Source organism: Hevea brasiliensis, chromosome 1, assembly GCF_030052815.1.
Source record: "Hevea brasiliensis isolate MT/VB/25A 57/8 chromosome 1, ASM3005281v1, whole genome shotgun sequence".
NCBI lineage: Eukaryota > Viridiplantae > Streptophyta > Magnoliopsida > Malpighiales > Euphorbiaceae > Hevea > Hevea brasiliensis.
This window is the reverse complement of record NC_079493.1, coordinates 54,933,324-54,945,155: the sequence shown is the minus strand read 5'-3', so window position 1 is coordinate 54,945,155 and position 11,832 is coordinate 54,933,324. Positions and strand designations below refer to the sequence as shown.

Here is an 11,832-nt window from a genome sequence, read left to right as displayed (position 1 = left end):
TATGACTTCATTATTTCATAATAATTTTCAATTATAATATATACATTCATTTGATCATATATATGATCACAATTCATATCAATTATCCTTTTATATCATTGTACTCAAAGTACTTTTCCTTTTTACAATAATGAGAACTAATGTCTCATTCATACATTAATATGGTTCATTTATTCATTCATTATGTTATTCATATTGATCACAATTCAAAACAATGGTTCACATGTACCATTGTATTCAAAACATTTTTCCTTTCTTTCTTGATGGGAACTTAAATCCCAAATGGCACTTTCATCTCATTTATACATTCAACAATCCATTCATGTAAAGAACATTTCATACTTCAAGTTGTTTTGCTAATATATTATGAATTCTACTGGTGTTGGGAGTATAAATCTCAATTACCTATTCCAAGTAATCCATGAACATTTCATGGATTCCAAATTTCATACCTTAATTTCCTCTACCAATTTAGTTCTTATATTTTGTGTCTTTGTATTACTATTCACCTTACTATTCACTCAAATTGTTGACTTTTTTATACATAATAAATTTATTGAACCTAAATTCTCCAAGATAACACCTTTTGCATTTTATTTTTGTTGGTATTGATTTTCAATACCATTTCAAAGCTTAGTGTTAGTTATTCACAATTTTCAGATTTCAAGCACTAAGTTTACTGTTCCATTGGTCAATTGTACAGTAGGAATTTGATAAAGTTGTCTTCATGAAAGTTGTTCCTTATTGTGTCTAGTTACATTTCTTTTTTTGAATCACTGCATTTGGAGTTTTGTAGCTCAAGTTATGACCATTTTACCATAACTGGCGGGGTTGACCTGTACTCAGAATTTCTGGACAATTTGGTTCTGCCAGATTTAGTGACCTAAGTTTGGTTGGCAATTTGACTAGGTTATGGTCAGAATTTGACTAGCTATGTCTCAGCTTTCTGCTGGTAAAATTTTAGATCAATTGAACTTTCTACACTGAGTTATGACCATTTGAACAAACACTGTTCATTTGGTCATTCCAGGGATAACATGTTGGTCACCCGGATTAGGGTAATTTTTAGGTTAACTTGGTTTGGCTTTCTAGGTAGGGTTTCTTCACCAAAGTTGTGCCATTATGTGTCTAGTTTCATGTCCAATTGGCCTTGCACCAATTGAACCTATACAACTCCATTTATGGCTGTCCAAACCTGTTGGACTCATAACCAGTCCTGCAGGTTACCAAGGGCAGCATGCCTAAGTTCAACTCCAACATTCTTACTCACTTCAATTCCTCCTCACACACATTCAAATGGTCACTAATTGACTATTACAAGGTTAACATACCATTACATAATCAAAACTCTAATTTTTCACAAACCCTAATACCCAAAGTATCCATTTCATGCTATCCATGCCATCTAACATATCCAATCACAAATACCTACTAAGCATCTCCAATAAGCACATTTTATTTCATTTAAATACATCAATTCCCATAGGACACATGCTGACCAAAATTCTTCTTCCATCAAACATGAATAATTTCTCAATTTTTTTCTTGTAATTCTTTCCATTTTCATGCTTAAATTTAAGTTTACTAGAAGAATATGAAAGAAAATAGCACTAACCTTAGTTGATGGAATTCCCAACTTGATAAACCTTCAATTCTCCTCTTATTTTTTGTACCAACCTTCTCCCCAAGGCCAATTATCAAAGTTTAGTGTTAGGGATTATGAGTTTTATGGTGTAAATTGGTGGAACTCAAGGCAAATAAAAAGGAAAAAGGAATGACCTCTCCCATGGAGATTTTTGGCAAGGACGTCCTAAGGAGGAAGAAACTGATTTTTCTATTTGTTTTTATCTCCTTTTATGCTTTTTATGAGTGCTTGTTAAATTTTATTGGTGGATAGGTTCTTAATGACATCATATGATGTCATAATTACGTATTTTCTTTCATTTTCTTTTCTTCTTTCCTCTACTCATTTTCAATTCAATTTTCAGCAATATTTATTCATATTTTAGATCATAATAATTATTTACTTAACTGGACAAGACGGCCAAAAATCATCTTTGAAGATGAAATGACCAAAATGCCCTCCACTTGGCTTAACAGACTAAAATTATCTTTAATGACTGAAAAATTTTTCTAAGCATTTTATTGGCATTTTAATGCCATAGAAACCTCAATAACTCTTCTCTGAAGTCCCAAAAATTATTTTATGAATTTTCTCCTGGGTCTAGGGCTCCTAGTTACGAGAACCACAACTTCCCACTGAGTTAGCCATCGCTAGGGCACCGGCTCATTTAACTTGGTTATATTTTATTTCTAAAATTTTTCCTAAATTTTTCTTATTAATATTTGAGCTATTTATGACTTCTTACTCTAGTCTAAATATTTTTCCAGACGTTCTAGCTATCCAGACCAACACTGGTTACTGGAAAAGTAGAATGTACGGAATTGCTACAGTGAGGGTGTTACAAAACTGGATAATAGGTCGTTGACACTAGACATCGAGGTGCCTTGGGCCATCATACCATGGGACGTGTAAGCTCAGTACGTGAACCACTTATGCAGTCACTATGGCTAAAAAGGCATGATAACATATCAGTATGGCTAAAAGCCATGATAACAAGTAATCGGGTATAAAAGCCATGAGTGCGGGCATAAAGCCATGAATACAAGCATAAAGCCTTACGCAGTAATGCTAAAACAATACCCCATTAGCATGCCAATCTATCCAATTTGACACACATGTCTAGGCAATACAAGGACACATAATATCATTATTTTATTAAATACTATGATCCTAATTTATAGTATTTTAACTTTTATTCATAGCAAAAGCATAAATACCCAAATTTCATTCCTACACAATTTATACAATTCATTATACCATTTATGATAATTTCAATTCACATCAATCAATTTTCATGTACCATTTGTACATCGAAATATTTTTCCTTTCTCTCATGAGGAGAACTAATGTCAAATTTATACATCCATTTATTTATTACCCTATTTATGTAAATTATCATTCATAAATTTCATTTATATAGTTCATTATTTATCAACCTCACTATCTATTTATCATTTAGCTAATTTATTACACCAATTTACAGGTGCCTAGGTTCAAGCATTTTCATTTATATGTACCTAGATTTAAGTAATTTCATTTGTATTCATAAAAAAAGCCTAAGTCTCAAATATTATTTGCACATCTTTTATACCTTTAATATTTCATCTATAGTCATTTATAAATCACATTTTAAATTAAATTAACAATATCCCCTAAGTTCTATTTGTGATGAGAATACAAACCTCATCTACACATTTACATAATTTAAACATTCATTAAATCATTTAAGTGGGGTACCTTTCACTACATTAATTTTGGTTGTTGCTATTCACTTGGCCATTCCTACACAAAAGTTGACTTTTTAATTCATAATAGATTTGTTAAGCTTAAGTTTACCAATATACCACATTTTACATTTTATTTTTATTGGCATTGGTTGCCAAACTCAATTCCTAGTCTCCTAGGTTTTATTTCAAATTTCAAAAATTTGAGGTCTATGTTTACTATTCCATTGGACCTTGCTGTAGTGAAATTTTGACAAAACTTTCTTCATGAAAGTTGTTCCTTTATATGTCTTCTTTAATAACCTTTTTGAATCATTCCATTTGGATTTTTTTACCTCAAGTTATGGTCATTTTACCATAACTGGCCGGATTGACCTGTACCCAGAATTCTGGGCAGTCCTGGTTCTGCCAGATTTGGTGTCCTGACTTTGATGGGCAATTTCATTTAGTTTTGGTCATAATTTAGAGTTATGGTCTTGAAGAAAGTTGTCCTAAATTGTCTAGTCTTTCCATGGATATAAAATTTAGGTCATTTGGACATTTCTACACTGAGTTATGGCCAAATGAACAAACATTGTTCATTTGGTTAATTTTCTAGGGTAGTATGTGTGTTACCCAGATTAGGTCAATTTTTAGAGCAACTTAGGTTAGTTTTCTAGGCATGGTTTCTTCACCAAAAATGTGGCTTAAGGTCTTAAATTTCATCTCAAATTGGCCTCACACCAATTGGAGCTGTCTAGCTCTACTTATGTTCATTTAAACACACTAAACTCATAGGTCTAGAATTCCCTGCACAAATATAACAATTCCAATACCAGCTTCCCACACTACTACCATCCGCAAATCACATTCCATGCAATTCAATTAGTCCATAATTGGTCTCAACATCAACAATTTATCAACATATCATTAAATTCCTAATTTTTATATCAAACCCTAGCTTCAATTTAAGATTTACTCAACACGTATCACATTAAACATACTAATCAATTTTTAATTGAAGTCTACACATCAAACACCATTTCTAAACCATTCAAATCCATCAAAACCCTCAAAATATCACTCCCATAAGGATGGCCAAAATTCCATGAAACCTAAGTATGCATATTTACTTCATTTTTCAACAATTTCTAACCTAACTTAACTTGAATTCATGATTAAAAGGGTATAAAGGCAAGAAATATGGTACTAACCTCTTTGGTGATTTTCAAAGCTTGTTCACACCTCACTTTCTTTCACTTTCTCTACTTCTAATTGCTGCCCAAGTCTTGCTCTAGTGGTAAGGGTAATTTTCAGTGAAGGGAGGATGAGGTTTTGAGGTGAATTGATGTGGGAAATGAAGCTTGGTTGGAAGATCAATGGAGGGAGAGGGAAGAGAGGGTCACGACTGGATGAGGAAGAAGAAACCAGAAATGGGTTTCTTAATTGGACTCATTTTTCCCTTTTTAAAGAATTTTAATTGTGTTGTTGAATCGTGATTGGTGGAGGGCATAATAATGACATCATGCTTACTTAATAAGTCAAATTTACCTTCATTTCTTTTCTTTTCTTAACTACTCATTTTCAATTTAATTTTTTATCAATATTTATTCATATTTTATATCATAATAATTATTTACTTAATTGGACAACTTGGTCAAAAATCATCTTTGAAGACGAAATGACCAAAATGCCCTCCTTTGGCTTATTGAGCTAAAATCGTTTGTACCAATTGATAAAATTGCAGAAGCATTTTCTTGGAATTCTAATGCCATTAAAACCTCAATGACTCTTCTCTAGAGTCTCAAAAATTATTTTATGGAATTTCCCTCTGGTTTAGGGCTACTGGCTGTAAAGAAAGCAACTTCCCGTTAAGGTCACCTATCACCGGGGCACCGGCTCATTTAACTTCATTGTATTTTATTTCTAACATTTTTCCTTAATTTTTCATACACCTATTTGAATTATTTATGACTTCTCACTCTAGTCTAATTATAGTTTCAGACATTCTAGCTATCTCGACAGACATTGGTCACTAGAATAGTAGAACGTATGGACTACCTAAAGTGAGGGCGTTACAATTCTTTCCCTCTAACAAAAATTCCATCCTCAAAATTTACCTGACATTAGTAGCCATGAAACTGCAACCTGATAAGTACATAATTTATTAATTTTACTTCCATCACACTTAATGTTTCTAAGATATCTTTATGCCTAATTCAGTTGATTAAAGTATAGTTATCTATTAGGCATATGTTTAGAGAGTTATTGTAATAATTATGTTAAATGAAGAAATTTTCAACATTTGTATTAATTTGACTCTTGCTATATTTTTCAGGGATTTTGTGAAGTCCCAGAACATAGAAGTGTGGAAGAAAGCTCAGAAAGGTCAAAGGATTGAGAAGCGTTGCTGATACAAAGTACACGAGTCGTGTAAGGACAACCACGGATCTGTGTAACATTCTGCCAGAAGAAATCCAGAGAGCCGAGGAAGAAACAAAGTACACAAGCCTTGTAACTTGACCCGTGTAAATCTTGGAGACCCGTGTAACCTTCTGTGCTAATGCAAGACATACCCATTCAGCTCCAGTAAGTTACACGGCCCTAGGCCGTGTAGTGATACACGGGCCCTGTATCCATCAATAATCAATTTTCTGATTTCACTTTAGTTGTAGTTTTTAAAAGAGAGAAAGATTCCTAATACCTCAGGGACTCTGGAAACCTAACCCTAGGCCATTTATTATAAATAGAAGAGGCAACCTTCATTCGACACATTCTAGATTTCTTCAATTTTCTACTTTATTTTTCTATAAGCCATAAACATGAGTGGCTAAGTTCTAAATTTAGTTCAAGGGATTCTAATTCTTATGCATGATTTGTGATACTAGATTCTTAATTTAATTTATGTCTTTTGAATATCTATTGTTTTCTAATTTCATTGTCTTTGATCTATTGAATGATTTGCTAAAAAGTCCTATTAGTTAATTGTTTGATGTGATCAATTGCTAGTTCATCTTCATAATTCGTAATTATTGTGAAAGATTGAATATGAGTAGCAATTAGATTTTATTGATTATGATCCCAATTTTCGATAATAAACTAAGGAAACAATAGGGTGAATTAAATGATTTATACTTCATAAATTGTTATTCAACTTAACTACTTCCTATTCTTAAAGCAGTTATTAATTTGATAAGGACTTCTTAATGCCAATGCAGTTAATAATTAGAGTCAACAAGAGTGCTGGGCTCGAATTGATGAGTATAAGGAAGTTAGAGATTTTACCTCGCTATTTTTGTAAATCTACGTTAAGTATTCAATAAGAGATAATTGTATTTATTTTGTTTATGATCAAATCAATGCATTAGAATGTGAATTACCTTCGACTGAAGTTTGTTTAATTTGAGAGTTTCATATTTAATTTTAGTTCTTAATTTCTGATTTTTTATTTCTTCTTTGGACGGCGAATTACCCCCCAACCTTTGTTTCTTTTTCCATTACGCAAGTGCACGAAATTTAATAATTCAGTCTTTAGGGTTCGACCTGGATTTACCATTTACTATAGAAAATATTTTATAACTTCTAATTTCAGTTAATTTAATTTCTGGTGGAATCGATAACCACCAAGAATTTTGGCATTATTACCGGGGATTGAAATTTTTTGGATTTCGTGTTTTAGTGTTAGGATATTCTGTTATTAATTTTGCTTGTGAGTTGTTGTTGTTTTCAGGTTTTAAAAAAAAAATTACGGTGTTACTATTCATTGACAGTTTTTTGGTTGAATTAGGAGGGCATCACATACTTATTTTGAAGAAAATGACGTTTTGATCAAGACCAATCAATCCATAGCATTCTTTGGCCCCACCCTCTTGAGGCCAAATTTCATCATTTTCTAGGGTTTTGAGGCATTTTTCTATTTTTACTTTGATTTCTTTTTGTATATGAGAAGAACTTCTCAATTTAATGAGTTGATCTTTGATCCAAAAGTAGAAAAAATAGCTAAACAGTTGAGAAAATTGGCTAAACAGCCTAAGTAGATTCCAAGTGCATCTGAAGGAGTCCAATCTCCAAGGGAATAAAGTTCGGATTCATATTCAAATTCCAAAAACGAAACCATGGCTGCTATAACTTTGAAAGAGCTGGCTGCTATAACTTTGAAAGAGCTGGCTGCTCCTGATATAAACCAATAGCCTTTGTGTATTCAATACCCTGCTTTAAATGTTACTTTTGAGTTAAAAGCTGGATTAATCCATTGTTGCCCAAGTTTCATGGTCTTGCAAGTGAGGATCCACATAAGCATTTGAAGGAATTTCATGTTGTGTGTTCCAACATGAAACCTCAAGGAGTTTCAGAGGATCAAATTAAGCTTCGAGCTTTTCCTTTCTCCCTAGAAGGCACAACTAAGGATTGGTTGTATTACCTTCCTTCCGGAACTATGAACTCATAGAATGGGATGAAATAGATATTTCTGAAGAAGTATTTTCCTGTTTCTCGTGCTGCCAACATAAGAAAAGAAATTTTTGGCATCTGACAGTACAATGGAGAGAGTTTGTATGAGTATTAGGAACAATTTAAGAAATTGTGCGCAAGCTCCCCCCATCATCAAATAAGTGAGTAGCTCTTGATTCAATATTTCTATGAGGGACTTCTACCAATGGACCGCAGTATGATAGATGCTACTAGTGGAGGAACTTTGGTTAATAAAACACCAGAAGAAGCAAGGAGGCTGATTGCTAACATGACAGTAAATTCTCAGCAGTTTGGTATGAGAATGGATCACACACCTCTAAAGGTTAATGAGGTAAGTACATCTAACCTTGAGAAATAGATTTCTAATTTAACTTCTTTAGTGAGGCAGTTAGCTGTAGGGAACATGCAAACTGTTAAGGTATGTTGAATTTGTTTAGGTTTGGGTCATGCTACTAACATGTGTCCTGCTTTACAAGAGGATGAATCAATGCAACATGCTAATGCAGTAGGACATTATGGACAGCCACAACGCAGGTATGATCCCTTTTCTAATACTTATAATCTAAGATGGCAAGATCATCCTAATCTAAGTAATGGGAATCAACCGGTGCAAAACTGATACCAGCAACAGAGACCACAAGTGAATCAACCACCTCCACCTCTCTCAAATCAAGGTATGTCACTTGATGAAATTGTTAAGGCTTTGACTAACAATACACAATAGTTTTAACAGGAGACCAAAAATAGCATTCAAAACATAGAGAGGCAGATTGGTCAGTTAGCCTCATCTGTGAGTAAGCTGGAAGCTCAAGGTTCTAGAAAAGCTTCCATCCCAAACAGTCATGAACCCCAGAGAAAATGCGAGTGCTATAGTGTTGCGAAGTGGGAAAGAAGTTGATAACCAGACTCCACATGAGCCAATGAAAAAGAAGAAGCAAAGAGCAAAAGAATCTGAAGTTCTTGAAGTTGAGGTAAGTACTGAACCTAAACTAAATAAGGTTAATAATTCCATTCTTCCTCCATTCCCTTGCAGGTTGGCTAAGACTAAGAAAGAAGAACAAGAGAAAAAAATTTTGGAGACTTTCAGGAAGGTGGTGGTTAATATACCTTTACTTGATCTGATCAAACAAGTTCCCAGGTATGCTAAATTCCTTATGGAACTATACACTACAAAGTGCAAGTTGAGGAATAATAAGAAGATCAATGTGGGGAGAAATGTGTCGGCATTAATTCAGCAAAAATTACCCCCTAAGCATAAGGATTCAAGTTTGTTTTCTATTCCCTGCAGAATAGGTAATTCTAAATTTGAACGTGCAATGGCAGATTTAGGAGCATCTATTAACGTTATGTCAAATTCAGTTTTTCAAATTTTAAATTTGGGTCCTTTGAAAGAAACTAGTGTCATTATTCAGTTAGCTGATCATTCTAATGCTTACCCATTGGGAGTAGTGTAGGATGTGTTGGTGCAGGTTGGAGAATTGATTTTTCCTGCTGATTTTTACATTCTGGATATGGAGGATAGTGTTCCCACATCAAAGTTGTATTATCCTCACTTTAGCTAGTCCATACAATCTACTGTTTCGATGACCAGTGTCGATCTGGACAGCTAGAACGTATAGAAAAATATTTAAACTAAAGTGAGGAACCATAATTAACTCAAATATTAATAAAAAAAAATTTAAGAAAAATTTTAGAAATAAAATACAACTAAGTTAAATGAGCTGGTGCCATAGCAATGGGTAACCTAGTGAGAAGTTGCGGTTCTTGCAACTAGGAGCCCTAGACCCGAGGAAAAAATTATAAAATAATTATTGGGACTCCAGAGAAGGGTTATTGAGGTTCTTATGGCATTAGAATGCCAAGGAAATGCTTAGAAAAAATTTTCAATCGGTACAGACAAATTTGGCCCGTTAAGCCAAACGAAGGACATTTTGGTCATTTTGTCTTCAGAGATGATTTTTGGCCAACTTGTCCAGATAAATAAATAATTTATATAACATAAAATATTACTAAATATTGTTAAAAATTTAATTGAAATTAATTAGATAAGAAATGGAGAAGAAATGAAAGAAAATAGCATTATGATGATGTCATTAAAGTTTTTCCAACCTATCCAATATGGACACATGGCATCAACTTATTTTAAAGAGAAACAATGGGTTGAAAATGAAACAAAAAATCATATTTCTCTTCCTCATATCTTCCTTGCCGTGAACCTCCACCATTGTTACCCATTTGCAAGCTTTTCAAAGCTTGCTTTTCCCTAGCTTCCACACCAGAAAACCCTAATCTAGCAACACAAAAAAGTGTTCTTACACCTTGGAGATTCTTTTGGGAGCAAAAAGAAAAGGAAAGAAAGAAATCTAGCAAGTGGAGAAACTTCACTCCCTAAAGGTTAGTGACCTAAACCTTGAATTTCACTTTAAATTCATGTTTAAGAACTATAAATGTGTGCAAATGACAAAGAAATTTGATGAAATACCATTGGTATGCTAACCCTAAATTTTAGTAGCCATGGTTAAGGTAATATGGTGACGATTTTTGAGAGCTAACATGCTAGTATGGCTGCCCTTAATGTGTATCTCATAAGTGAATTGATAAATGCAATTATAATGCATGGTTTTGTAATGTTGAGTTAGGGTTTGGGGTGGAAAAATGAGACTTTGACCATGTGATGATGGAAGTAGGTTTTAATGGTCAATTAGTGACCATTTGGTATTGTTTGAATAAAAAATGAAGTGCATTGTGTAATGGGATTGGAGCTTGGTGTGGCTGCCCTTGGCGACCTGCAGAATTAGGCATGAGTCCAGCAGGTTTGGGCCGCAATAACTTGAATTATAGAGGTCCAATTAGTGCAAGGCCAATTGGACATGAAACTAGACACATAATGGCACAAACTTTGTGAAGAAATCATGCTCAAAAAACCAAACCAAGTTGACCAAAAGTTTGCCCTAATCCGGGTGACCTGCAGTCTGCCTGGGCAAAATGATCAAATGAATAGTGTTTGGTTATTTGGCCATAACTCAGTGTAGAAAGGTCATTTGGTCATTCTGAGATATAGACCAACAACTTTCATGAAGAAACCTAACCCAAATTATGACCAGAACATTTTCAAAGAGTGTGTTGTAGTCACTATTCCTAACACTGTAGATTTGGTCAGTCCAGAAATTTTGGAAAAAATTTCAATCCGGCTAATTGTGGTTTTTGGGCCATAAATTGAGCTACAAAACTCCAAATTTAGTGATTCAAGAAAGGAAATTCAACTAAACCAAATAAGGAACAACTTTCATGTTGATCATTTTGCCAAACTCCCACTGCAAAAATGACCAATGGAACAGTAAAGACAAAGCATGAAAACTGAAAATTCTGCCCAATTGACATTAAGCTTGGAAATGGTATTGGCAACCAATACCAACAAAATTTGAATGCAAAATGTGGTATGTTGAGAGTATTAAAACCAATGTACCTATTGTCTATGCAAAAGTCAATATTTTACTTGACTTATGAAATAAATAGTAACATTCAAACATGAAATTCAAAAATTATGAAATTTAAAAGTGTAATATGCCCTAGTATACCTAACAAAATTGGTTTGGATAACTTGGCATGCCAATAGGATTCTGTTAGCAGTGCTGCACATGGCATTATGCCATTCTGTGATTTCATGGCTTTTAGCCATTCTGACATCGTGTTGAGACTTGGCCTTGTGCCTAATGTTATTACAGCTTATTAGCTGTTCTGTTACACACCGGGAGACACAATGTGACCGACGGTGTGATGGCCGAGGTACTTAGTACCCAGTGCCAGTTTACCCGTTTATCCAGTCCAGTCGACTGGTATAGGTTACTCGGGCAATGATAATAAACCTTGCCAAATCTTAATTGAATAACACTGCAAATAAATATCAAAAATTAAGTCTACCAAAAAATGTAATCATACATTCTGCATACTTATTTTTATTTTATTTTATTTTATTTTATTGTCACCACTAAGCAGAATTGCTTAGAGCGCCGCTTTTGCCAAGCGTAGGTACTG

The 11,832-nt window shown here is 33.8% G+C and overlaps 1 non-coding gene across 1 annotated transcript; it reads right to left on the bottom strand.

The window, feature by feature from the left end:
• Nucleotides 1-7,828: 7,828 nt before the first annotated feature.
• On the bottom strand, nt 7,829-7,935 carry LOC131169670 (small nucleolar RNA R71). Its single transcript, XR_009140566.1, has one exon. It is a non-coding gene; the product is annotated as a small nucleolar RNA R71 (small nucleolar RNA).
• Between the last annotated feature and the right edge of the window lie 3,897 nt (nt 7,936-11,832).